The sequence below is a fragment of the Chenopodium album genome, chromosome 6 (genome assembly GCF_948465745.1).
Source record: "Chenopodium album chromosome 6, dcCheAlbu1.1, whole genome shotgun sequence".
Lineage (NCBI taxonomy): Eukaryota > Viridiplantae > Streptophyta > Magnoliopsida > Caryophyllales > Amaranthaceae > Chenopodium > Chenopodium album.
The window spans coordinates 40,555,313-40,569,231 of record NC_137839.1 but is presented as its reverse complement, the minus strand read 5'-3'; the positions used below and the strand labels follow the sequence as shown (position 1 = coordinate 40,569,231).

The 13,919-nt window shown below is 33.3% G+C and overlaps 1 long non-coding RNA gene across 6 annotated transcripts; it reads right to left on the bottom strand.

The window, feature by feature from the left end:
- Nucleotides 1-6,949: 6,949 nt before the first annotated feature.
- On the bottom strand, nt 6,950-13,425 carry LOC145636039 (uncharacterized). 6 transcript variants are annotated; one of them, XR_014113994.1, is made up of 8 exons: nt 13,290-13,425; nt 12,940-13,070; nt 11,635-11,753; nt 10,994-11,044; nt 9,647-9,801; nt 8,469-8,568; nt 7,437-7,542; nt 6,950-7,322 (listed from the first exon to the last, which is right to left on the bottom strand). It is a non-coding gene; the product is annotated as an uncharacterized LOC145636039 (long non-coding RNA). The 6 variants fall into 6 exon arrangements; XR_014113995.1 differs by having other exon boundaries at nt 9,647-9,798; XR_014113997.1 differs by having other exon boundaries at nt 7,418-7,542; nt 9,647-9,789.
- Between the last annotated feature and the right edge of the window lie 494 nt (nt 13,426-13,919).

Genomic DNA, 13,919 nt, shown 5'->3' with positions numbered 1-13,919 from the left:
TCTTTTTAGTGGCTCCCGACTGTTCTTGTTGGGTGTGCCTCTGAGGACCCTTAGGCATAAGGATCTTGGTCCAGTCAAGTCTTGTGGCTGCCTTCTCCTTCTCCTTGGGATGAGGAGTAGGCTGCCTGTTTTCTTAGCCGGCTGACCCTTGCTGGAGCTGGCCATGTTTTTGTTGATCATCTCCTTGATCTCACCCTTGAAGGAGTTCATGAAAGTCATGAGCTCATCCCGAGTGACCGGAGCTGACCATCTAGCCTTCCGGGTTTCCCCTTCTGGCCTCCCAATGGGTCGGGCCTCGACTCGCCTGGTTTTCTTTACGTTCCAGCTGATCTCTGGAACGGGTGTATTTGGAGATGAATGAGTCGTCTTTGGCCACATACGTCTCCACGTCATCATGGTCAGTGAAGACCTCCGGCTGACGTACCGGTGGAGGAACGCTTGAACTACCCGATTGATTAACCGGTTGAGAAATGCTTGTATTACCCGGTCGGGTAATAGATTGAGGATTGTTTGGATCAGGAGGGGGTACAGACTCTTGAACCATCTTTGAGGTACTCTGTCCACAGACGGCGCCAAATGTTTTGGGTGTTTTTGTCCCTCGGGAGAGTTACGTCACAAAGTCTGGTCCACGCGTGAGCTGTACCTGCAAAACAACGGAGACTCCAGGTGATTGGAGCTCCTCCTCCAACGATCAAGTTAGTAACTGGAATAGGAGTAAAGAGGTGCGGAAATTTAGGTGGGGATCTGCTCGGATTCCAAGCTCAGGATGTCTCTATCAAAGAGTAAAATGTGTAAAAATGGAAAAACCTCTCTCCTAATGGAGGAAATCTCCCTATTTATAGGGTCCTCGGGAATTGTGCCCCTGCTTAGGTCATCAAGCCCTAATCATTGGTGGGCTGCGCCGCATTACGGCTTTCTCGAGATTTGGGCCATAAAGGCCGCCTTTTTCCCATTCCTTTGGGATGACACGTGTCAAACAGGGATTAGTCCAGTTTGGACTAACCCTAAGGTGACACGTGACACCTTCTGACTGGACCACGTGTAAGGGTAAAATTATTCCAAACAAAAGTCATGTTCGAGAAAGCAAGTTAGTTCTTTGCTTGTTTATAAACCAAAATAATTGTGTTTAAGGTTTATTATATCATACCTAATGTCTAAATGTTTGTAAAGATCATTGTGGTGATTTTATTCTCAAAGTTGATTTAGAACATAAAATATTTTCTTTGTTCTTATCAATCATTGATTTTTATCTTGCATGTGGTTTGTTTACCATCCCTAAGCCAATGAGAACAAGTTCGAGCCAAGAAGAAGTCGAATCTTAATTCATTCCTTTTGGAAATATTTATGTATATATATGTATCATCCAAACGGTTATTGAGAATCAGAATGTTTATTTATTTGAGAAAACAAAAATTCAGAAAGGAAATTTTGAATACTAGAATTCAAAATTTGAAAAGGGATCCAATAATTATATTATTTTCAAAACTGGACCCAAAATGGAAAGAAAAGTCCAGCTCGTAATTGAGTGTGACTTTTTTGTCCATGATTGATGAAGATAAGTTGTAATTTGCAACTCATTTCAAAAAAGATATGAAAATGTGAGCAAACTTTCGTATATATGATTTTGTTTATGTTTTTCTGCTTGTCATCATTGTCATATTTTTCTAATTAAAAATGAAGTTCTTTTAATTAAATAAGCTCCATAGTTTGAAAATGAATGTTTATCAAACCTAGGTTTGGTGAAGTGTTAGAATAATTTATAAAATCATTCGAATCACTTTCTAAAATATGGTCTATTTTAAAATGAAAGTTAAGGTTTAATTTGAAGCCTCTAAGCGTAGACTTTAGGTGGCTTTTGGAATTCACGTATGCATATGCTAGGGGATGTTTCTCATGTTTAATTAAGGCCCCAAGATTTGTATTTTCGATTTTGCGGAATATTGCATATGTTAATCATAAATTGTTTGATCAAGTAACATAATTAATTATCTTGGTTAAATAATAGGAAGTGGTATTCTTCCTTTTATCATTTAAAGTTATTAAGATGGTTCGTAATAAACTTTGCATGACATTGATTTCGCAGCATAAATAGCGTGTTCAAATCTGTAAATAGAGAGAAGTGGGGATGTCCTGGATTTTTTAAGCCCCCAATTTGAGGCAAAGAGCGGAAAAATTATACTATTTTTGAGTATTTTAGTAGCCAAATGGGAGGGATCATCCCGACTTATCCCCTAAAAAAGAAATGAACAAAAAAGACGGATTTGTATAAAAAGGAAGGGGAATCCAACATTCCCATAGAAGAATAAAGAAAGAAAATTAGACATATTTTCAAAAAAACAAGGATTATTGAGCTAATATTTGAATCATCGTGATGACTTGGCAATAAGTTTGGGTTTGAACTTTATGACAAATCCATTATTGGTAATTACCACTACTACAATGGTTGAGCCGAGCTTGAACAATTTTTGAAGCTCGTTTAATAAATGAGCTTGAACACGAACATAGATATGCTCGTTCAATCGTTCAGATAAGTTCATGAACAACTCGTTTATTTATGTTCATGAACTACTCGCTCGTTCATTTATGTTCATGAATTATTGATTTATTTACAACTATTAATTTAGTTATTAAATTTATTATTAAAATTCAATTATTATGCTAATTTTGAAATTTTCAAAAATCCAAAGTACAAAGCTCATTTTTTGGAGAAGCTCGATAATTATTAAGTTCGTTTATTGTAGGCTCGTTAAATAAACGAGTTGTTCATGAATTTTTCGTGAACATATAGTGTTAAAAGCATCGAGCTTGAACAGAAACTTGAGCTCATTTGAAAGCTTGAATCGTGCTCGAACTTGCTTATGTTAAATGAACTTTAACACGAATAAGGTAATACTCGGATCGGATCGGCTCACTTACACCCCTAATTATGGTCGTATAATGCGACGACAAATCAGAATTATGAAAATATAAATGAGCGCTTAGAATTTCCCTCTAAAAGTTTCCCCGATTTTAAAACCCTTTACTTTTTTATTTTTATTTATTTTTTTTTTTTTTAAGAATTTTCCTCTTAAAATTTCCCCAATTTTTAAACCCTTTACTTTTTTTCTTAGAATTTCCCTCCTAAAATTTTTCCAATTTTAAAACCCTAAATGGTTCAACAATTCCCCAATCTTTTCTCTCTCCTTTGCACCGACATCTGTTTCTCATCTCTCTTTCTCTCTACCAAAATCGGGTTAGAACCCTCATAATTTCAGCTGGAAGGGAGAGATTTGCTATGAAAACTAGTCGAAGATCGGGAATAAAAAACTGTAGCAAGGAAATTCTTGACCATGTAAATCATGAGTTAAATTTGATGCTTTTAATCTTAGCTAAGATTTATAAGAATTGGGTCCATGGCATCCGGGTTATCCCTCAAAGCATGTATGAAATTGCTTTGTAGGATTTTCATAATTTGGATTTTTTTTTAGATTTTAAATCTGGGTTGTTTTAATTTATGGATTTGTTTATTTTTAGGGTTTAATTAAGGAATTTTGTTAGTTGGGATCTTTTAATTGTTGTAGTTCTATAATTTGTTGATTGTCAGACATAGAGAAATCAAGCCTGACAAGTTGTTTAGCATGAATGGCGATCTCTTCAATTCCTCATAGCTGCTACGATGTAAGCTAAGTTTGGTTGATTTTGCAAATCTATTTACGCATGCAACTTTTCACAGAAGCAAAATTTGAGTTTTATATACTACTGCTTACAAGTGATGTATAATTGTGTATAGCGACAATAGCCCTGTATCATAGCTGATGAAGACTAATTCTTTTATCTTAAGACTGGATTTTAATTGAATTATATAAATTTTTGGAATTGTATGATTTCAGAATTGGATTTTGGGCTAAAAATGATACGTTTGTGTATAAATTTTATTCAATGAGTTGATTAGCTTCCCTAATATTTACTTTGTTGGTCATAGTAAGAATTCCTTACAATTCTTCCTGTTTCCACCTCGACACAACCTCATAATATGCTAAATTATTTTTTGCGAAATTTCTATGGATGAATATGCAAAAAGTACACATCTTTTCCTATTTTTCTTTGGGTTTATTGAGATTTTGATCTTTTTGGCGTGTAAGACCATCATCACTCATGGTATAAAAATTTATATCATCCCTCTCTCTACCATGTTCTCACTCCTCCACATTATTTATACTACAATACAATATACTTTCTTCAAAAATCACCCCACCCATGATATAAAAAAGTTTACCAACACACTTTCTCTCTCCTATATGTATGAATTATACACTTAATTAAACTAGTCGTTGGAGCACGCGCGTTGCGCGTGTCCCCTCCCCCCCCCCCTCGACGGCAAGATAAGTAAAATTCGTGGCTGTGTTCGGTTGTTGTGATATTCGTGGTTGTGTTCGGATTTTGTAATAGCAGGGACACATGAATTTATAAGTAATAAGGAGTAGTGATAAAGTGTCTGTGGGAAAATATCTATGAAAAACAAATTGTTATAAGTGAAGTTATCTAGAATTTGCTATAATTTAAAGATTCTAAAAAAAATATATTACTCCCTCCGTCCCTTAATATAATGCCTCTTTTGAGCATTTATTCCTCACATAATAAAGTGAAAGAGGCATTCTATTAAGAGACGGAGGGAGTATTGGTTTAGATATTATTTTAAAACGCAATATAGTTTCTTATTGATGAGTATCTAAATAATTTTCGAATAGCTTTGTTTTAGAATAATTGTGATAATAAGGAGTAGTTATAAGGAAATGCAACAATAAAGGATAAAGTTATGAAAAATGAATTAAATGTAAAATATACAAAAGTATTGTATATTTGTTTGTTAGACTTTTTAAAGTAGAAATTTTCGAGTGGTTTGAAAATTTTAGTAGTTAGAGTGTGTAATCGATATGAAATGTATAAAATGAATGAGAAATATCATATGTGTATTTATTAAAGTTTATTTATTGTTTATTTATCTATAAATCATTTTATGTACGATTTTTAGATAATACAGTTGGAGGGAATAACTTTATAGTTTTTATATTTAAGTTTATAGTCGTTGGAACATGCACTACGCGCGTGCCCCTCCCCCTCGGTAAAATATATAAGATTCGTGGTTGTGATCGTATTTCGTAGTTTGGGGTGTTATTAACATAATGATTAGGGGATCTTATTTGTGTGGTAGTCACTAACTTGGTTTTAAGTTCTTTTAATCTCTTCTTCCTTCATAATATAACCTCTCTCTTATATTTATTCCTTGTCTTTTGTCATTTTCCTTTTCTATTCATCCTTGCTTTTTTCACCTTCTTGTTCCTTTCTTATTCTTCCTATCCACTCTTCTTGTATAGTTTAAGCGGTTTAGTAAGCCATCCCCCTCTCTCTCTCTCTCTCTCTCTCTCTCTCTCTCTCTCTCTCGACTCATCTCTCTCTTTATCACTCTATCTCTCTCTCTCTCCTTGCCTCTCTTTCTCTTAATTGCTCTATTTCTTTCTCTTCCGACCCTTATCTCTCTCTCCCTCTCCTGCTGGATCATCTCTATCTTAATCTATCCTGACCTTTCTCACTCTATTTCTCACCCCCCCTCTCTCTCTCGCCCCACTCCTTCCTTCTTTACCCCTCTCTCTCTCCCCTCCTACTCCCTCCCTCTTTTCCTCACTCTTTCTCTCTCCTCCTCCCACTCCTTCCCCTTTTTCCTCTATCTCCTCCTCCCATACCCTCCTTCTCTTACCCTCTTTTCCTTCCTCCATCCTTCTTCCATCCTTTCTCTTAAAAGCTATCTATTACTATGGTTATATAAACATACTTGTGAATCTAGCACGTTTCTACATGACAATAAGGTTGAACACTTTATTCTAAAAGTGCTACAAATTAGTTAACATTTTCATAATTGTCACAAAACCACATTTGTTAATAAATTACATTTACTTAAAGAATTGAAGTTTGTCCAAATCTAATTGTCGATTTCTATTTACTGTTTCTTGGTCACTCTATTTCTCTATCCTTTTAACATTCATTTATGCCTTATAATTGAGTATTTTAGAAAGTTTTTAAAAAGTATTTTATCTCTCCTTCCTATTTTTAAATTTCCTCAAACTCACATTGTCTCTTTCTCGGTCTCTATGTCCCTGTTCTCCTTCCTCCTTTTAGATGACCTTTCATTCTCTTAGCCACCTTCCTCTTGACCCTTCTCTCTCTCGCTCACTCTATCCCCCGACATGCTCTTTACTCTTAACTTATGGCCTTGATTTTCTCTGTTCCTCATTAAGCCCACCTTCCCTCTCTTTCATAGCACTTTTCTCTTTTACCCCCTCGGCCCTTCCCCCTCTCTCGGTCTTGCCTTTGCTCCCTTTCCTTGCACTTTTGTCACATTTACTGAACTGAACTGATTGGAGCTGAACTGAAATGAACTTAATTGAGCTGAAATGAATATTTTATGAGAGAGGGAAATTATTAGGAGATGAACTGAACTGAATTGAACTGAAATTAAGTAAATGTGAACATGCCCTTAGTCTCTATCTCCTTCTTCTCCTTTCTCCTTTTTTATGACTTCAAAACTTATAAGTCTCCCTCGAGTGTATGGATATTTATGCAAACTAAAGAAACCAACTTCTTAGGAATCTAGCATTAATCTATCTACCTTAAGGTTGATTTTTTGTTTAAAATGTAGTTTTAACTAATCAATTTGAATTTCTACATAAAGTATCTCAATACCTTGTAAATCTTAAAACTTAGTTGATTTTAAATCAAATAGATATATAAAGATATAATTTCTCTACTAACTACTACAATCAACTTAAATTTCTACGCAAACTATCTCATTATAACTTATAAATTTGAGTTTATTTTTTTTTTCTTTTGTATTAAATGTATTATTAATCAATTTGATATTAAACTTTTTTCTCAAAATTAATTAAAAAAAAAAGCACCAACTTGATACCTAGCCTCAAGAACAAAGATATAATTTCTCTACTAAAATCACGGTACACATATTGAAGTTGAAAACAAGTACACATTATTCTCATATATTCACTTATATGCTCTTGCATTACTTCATCATTTACGTATCTAATTCTATCCATTTCTACCGTTAAAAACTATAAATTAAATACTACTCGTACTACAAATGAAATTAAATCCCATAACCTCAACCTATAACACCATCACCATCTCACACATGCTTCATCTACCATCCGAGAGTTGCTAGAGTACTGATGGTTGTATCCTTGTCTTCTTGGCGCCTTTAAGCACGTGCTCCACTCCTACAAGTAACATCTTGGCCCTAATATTTCAGGCTTGCTCACTTCATCCCAAATTATCTGAATAAAACAGTAGAATAAAAAAATAGAGCTAATCACAGATGATAACACGGTAAACAATTAGCTTGTATTATACCTGAAGTTCATATATATACCTGAAGTTCATATATATACTTGAAGTTCATACAAAAGAAACCTACAAGTAGTTTCCTCTTCTGAAAGAGGAGCATTCTGAATGTCACCCATATTAAGAGATATTTGTAACCACCAAATTATTAACCTGCAGATATATCAGTTACATAGATAAGCAAACAAAAAAGAACAAATAATGTATTAACTTGCGGACATATATTTAAGATATCTAAATGATGATGAAGGCATATGCAAAAGCCGATGCTTTAAATTCAAGATACTTAATTCTATTATTCTAGTTGCCTTTAACAGCTTATACACTTAATCTGCGATAGATCTATGGGGAAAAGCATGGCCTAGACTTATATCCACAAGGCACAATATAAATATATAACGCAAAAAAAAAAAAAAAAAAAAAAAAACACTAAGCTGCATACACGTCCGATCAGAAATCAAATATAAGAAATCACAAAATAAGCATTCCATAGAAAATTGTGGGTCTTCCCATGAGAGCCTATACGAGCAGCCATTAACCAAAAATGCTTAATATATACAGGCAATAACCAAGTTCATTGTCTATCATGTTTGACGAAAAGAATAATGTGCTGCAAATTTTTATAATCTAAATATAAATGTACTGTATAAGGCAAAGCATCATAAGAAGATGAGAGGTTTTACCAAAGAAGTATATCTTAAGAAATAAACCCAAAAACTTCATAGAACCCACTATTCATTCAGCACCATTATTCTGGAATGCCAATGATGCCTTCATCCCAAGCCTACTCAAGAACAAGGCATATAGGATGTGCAGAAGAAACACGAAGAAGCAACAATTTAGCAAGAGCTGCCAGAAAAAGAGAGTGTAAACTTAATGGCTACATTATACAAAATAAAGAATTGATTTTTTTCTCTATTTATAGTAACAAAGCCTAAATGTTCAAAAATTTGTAAGTCAATAAAATCTTTCTTTAAATATTAATAATGATAGTTATAATAAAATACAGTTAAATTCATACAAGCACAACAACAAAAAAAAAACCCTGCAAAAATCCGTAAAAGCAAGAAGTCACTCACAGATACTTATTATGACGTTCGGAGCTCCAAAAGCATTTGAGCAGAGTGCTTGAGAACTTCTCTGAGATTGTCTTCCTCTCGATCTTCTCCTCTTTTCCCCCTGAAACTCAACAAAGCAGAGCGAGCGAGTGAGAACTACAATAACTTTAGAGTTACTAGAACTCAGCTGTTGTATCAGGGCTAGCTGACATATTCGAGGGGTTTATTATTGCTCACAGATCATCAAGATTTTATACAAGAAGACCTGTATAAAAACACACAAAACAAGTATGAATAGCAGAAACATTGATGTAGATAGTTACAACTGAAGTATAAGTGAGCAATCTAAATAGTCAAAGAAACAGGAAGAGACGTACGCTTAAACTCATCAAGACCCCTGACCAGATTTGGAATTTAGGTAATGCCCACCTGTGAACGCAATCATAGTAGGGTGTCCTTTTTTTTTTTTTTTTTATCTATGCCTCCTAGATTAACTTTGTTATGGGAAAGGTCATAATGTTTCTCTTATCTTATGACAAACTTTAGGCAGAAAAGTCTGCCTCCTTTTCAAATACTTTAAGAACATGGAACCCGTCTTCTTCACAAGATTACAAGTAAGAGGAATCTTCGGAACATTAAGTCATCTATTTCCTTATGTGCACTTCAGAAACTTCTGTCAGTTTTGTAGCACACATTATTTGTTATAGGAGTAGATAAAGTCATAAATGACAAATGACATAAACAATATTCAATTTCGGGTCATGACTACGTTGTTTGGTGATCGCGATGAGTTGTATTTTCCAAAAGTAATGACTACTCTCTAAGCTTTAATGAGTATTGGGCCATTGGCAGGCTTTTAATACATACAAATCAAGAAAATAAAGTAAGAAAGCAGAGATGTAAATTAATTGAAGTGCTCAAGAACAAAAAGTCTAGAAGAGTAGTATATTGTAATAATCTCAAACAGAAGAGCTTGATATACTTTTAGAATCCATCGCCTCACAAACTCATGGAGATTCATAGAAATGCAAGGTCTAACAATGATCTAACTTTGCACATATTTTGAATAAAAACTAATTATTACTTCAGATACAAAGGATCACGATCCTGCTCACCATCATTAAATTCAAGCAGGAAACGACACACATAGTTGACATATAAAAATAGGAGATAAGAGTGAATATATTTGAAAGACTAACCTCCTTACTCTAACAAGAATGTCCAGGTTGCTTTTTCGGTAGTTAAGTTGATATGGAGTCAAGGAGGGCCCACGCAGTTGAATTTTCATTTTTGTTATAGAAGCACAAGACTAACTTCAAACACTGCATTATTTTGCACCAACCTGAAATTGCTGCTAATATTACAGTAGAAAAGATAAAGGATTCTCAAGTTATCAGTTGTATGGTGTAAATTACTCTCACATATATATTAATAAATTATAAGGAGACTATCATATCAAACATGACTTCTTTGTTGACTCCTTAATACTTCCCAAACTCACTTGATATATAAGTAGAACACAACCCTTATCTAGACATACCACATGTACAAACCTTTACATATATATTTTCTCACCTCATTTAATTAAAACAACAAAAGGCTCATGTAATACAAAATAAGAAGTTAATTAAGAGTGATGAATAAACTTGGGAAGATTAGTGTTCGTTCATCAAATCTATTTTATAAACATTAAAACCCTTCAATACATTTAAACTAATTAACTTTAGTCACTCACACATTTGAAAATTTAACTTATACATTTATCCTCATCACTTTGGCAAATTATCAATTAGTCATTATCCAAATAGTCATTAATCAAAATTGCCCACATTTTAACTTTATAACTAATGTGTAAATAAATGGAAGAAGGGAAGACAAAATAAATAAGAGAAGCCCAAGCATTCATTTTAGCACCCCAACCAACCCAACACAACAACACCACATAGGCATCAAATGAGTAATAACAGCCCGCTGCGATAGAACCAGGGTAGCAGATCGTAGTAAATTCCATAAGGCAGAACTCCTAGCACACAACTCCAAATCGAGAAATTCTTGAGCCTAGATTGAATAAATTTTTGAGATCTAAAACATTGATTAAGAGAATATGAGCTAAAAACAACTTCAGATCGATGATTTTTGGACGAACAGAACAACAGTAACAGGGCAGCACCAGAATAACAGCGACAACAGCGTGAAACAACAGCTACTCTCTATAGTCACTCACAACAGCAATATCTAACTTGAAAGTATAATTTTGGCAGCAAACACCATATGCATATAAGCAAATTAAAAAGAGAAAATATTGGGAGAAAATGGAAAGATATGGAAAAAATAACAAGTAAGCTATTCATATTAAAGGTTAGGTGAAAATTGAACCAATTAGAACAAGAAAGAGAATGGGGAGTTAGAATGGTACCTGTAGATAAACAATTTTGTTACAAATCAGACAATAATGTTACTAACAATATATTTGGATGCTCCAACATGAGCTGCATAACTAAGAATTTCAGCATTTACAAAGAATAGAGGTCAGTACAGCGACTAACCCTCATTTAGTTTCGTTTCCGCAACTTGAAGCCCTGAAACTGATGATAAAACTGCAAAAGAAAGAAAATAGGATACTTACTTTATAGTACTCCAAATTCGCATTAATATTCAACATATACTCTTTTCTTTTTCATAACTTCAGAGCTAGGACTTAGTACATAAGTAAAAGACTACAAATAAAACTACGAAGTCTTTAACATACATAAATGTGCAGTATCGATAACATGCTACACTATTATGAAATCGGGTCGGGAAGATAAAGGTTACGCAACTAACAGAGAGACTGCTTTCAAGACTCCATGACCTCATAACAGAATAGGAAAATTGTATGATTGTGCAAAGGAGATAAGGTAATTTTATATGCTTATTCTTTTCAAATATAAATTGAAAAACAACATTGCAATCGAGCACACACAAAGCTTGCTCAATTTTTAATATGTTATGCAAAATATTAACTATACAAATGAACAAGATCCAAATTGCAAGTGTAAAATTGGTGCAGAATGGAAATCTAAATACTATGTATTTAGGATGTATCTTAATTTGTGGTATAAATTGTATTAGGGACTCCACCAACACAAATTTATCAAAACATGATCATATTATCAAACCAGATCAAATAGGCCACTGAAATTTATACCTTTGCAAAGACATCACTTAAGTCTGACCTTTTGTTCCTCTTTCTCCCTTCTAGCAGCGCTCTACATCCTCAATAGCTGCTACCGGAATGTCACCTATAACCCCCATTTTGATTAATACCTAGTTCATTAAATTCAATATTAATCACTGTTAAAATTTTTAAAAATCAATCTCCAATCAAAAAATTCGAAATTAAGTATCCCCTAATAAATCAATCTTTCAACTTACAGTTCAAACCTCATATAAAAAATGGTAGCATTACTAAATCAACTTTAAAGTAGATTACAACAAAAATCAAAGCTTAACAAATACCCAACTAAAAATTGCAATCACAATATCAGATCCCAAAAAATTACACTATCAGAAAAACACAAGTAAAAATAACAAAAACCCATTCAGAAATAAACCAAGCAAATATGATCTTTAGCGATTGAATAACACGATGCTAGGATCTTAGTAAGCCACAAATGAAGATTAACAAAGTCAATGTCTCAACAATTCATAATTATTTTATCTTCAACAACAAATGAAACAATTCTTCAAGTACAAAATTTAAAACCTTTAATTGCACCAACCTAAACTACAATGCTAACAATTAAAGCAAAGTAGCAAACCCAATTCTAAAATCAATAAACCCATTACAAATCAAAGCAAAACCTACAAAAACATAGCTCAATAACATCAAAGTTTACCAAAAATGGAGAAAACAAGACGACAAATAAACCTGTGAGATCGCCAGTGATAAGAACAAGAGAAGAGTTGAAAATTGAACCAATAAGAACAAGAAAGAGAAAGGAAACAGATATTGTATACACAACACATCAATATTTCTATTAAATTGTTGGATTGTTCTCTAATATCCAAAATTAATCCAAATATTCCTATTAAACTGCAGAAATTTACTAAAATATCCAAAATACATCCAAACCCCAATTAAAATGCCAGAATCTTAAAATATAATACATCAAAATACTCCTATAAAACTGAAGGAATTTTCTTAATTATACAAAATACATCAAATATATGCATATTCAAGTATCAAATCTCAGTCATTCGACCAATATACAAGTATCAAATCTCAGTCAGTCGACCAATTATACAAAATGCACTTGTTTTAATTAGTGATTGTTAGCTCGAATCTCAGTTATTCTTCCATATCTCAGTATATAGAGCAGCAAAATCAGAAAATATATTCAAAATAAAAAATAAAAATCGAATTAAATCTTTTATTCAGAAGAAAAAAAACATCTAAACCCTAAAACCAGAAGGAAAAAAAAACAAAAAAAATTAAAGAAAACACACAAACCTGAGCAGCTTTGTAAGCATTCAAAGTATCTTCAGCAGCAGTTTTCCTTTCATCGCCAGATATAAACTCAGCTAGTTCTCTCCTCTTTTCTCCTTTCTCAGGTCAAATTCAAAAGGGTGAAATCACCACTCCTTCATCAAGAAATAGTTCGGATTTTCAATCAAAAATCAGAAAATTAATTAAGAATAATTACCTTTGATTTTTCAATCGAAATTCAGATTATTAATTAAGAAGAATTACCCAAAAAAACATTAGCACAAAAAAGGATTAGTGGACTTCTATGGATTTAAAGCTAAACCCTAGATTGTCAAATTGATATTAGATTCTTATTAAAAGGATAAAGATCTTACCCCAAAGAAGAACTGAAGCCCCATAACCATCATCGAATAGATGATCGGTGATTGCTGAAGGTGTCGAAGGTTTCTCTCTCTAGGTTTCTGAGAGAGAGTGAAGGAAGTCGGTGAAAAGGAGAGTTGAGGAATGAGAAAGAGCAGCCAAGCCCAAGCATCAACCTACCTTAGCTGGCAGTCAATGGAAGGGCAAGCAAATGCAACTGGCTAAGCAAGGGCAATTTCGGCAATTCATTAAAAGTAAGGGTGTCTATGCAATAGCACCACAAAGTACTATTCACCAGCTACAGTATTTTCGTTTGCATTTTTATAAGGGTTATAGATAATAATTATATTTCGTTTTATGTTGAAAATAACTAATTACTCCGTACTATTTATAAAGTTAATTAAATTAAAATAAGCAATTTAAGTAGAAAAAAGTGAATTTCAAAAATATATAAAACTATATCAATATGGGTGTCTATGTGTATGTCTTGAAAAATTATGAACAATGGTAATTTTTTCATAATTTTTGACTTTATAATTTTTTCTTAAAATGTAATTGAAAAAAAATAAATAAAAGATGTATGACAACCAGGCCACATGGCGTGACCTGGTTGGTTCATGTTTCACGTGGAACGAAGCAAAAGT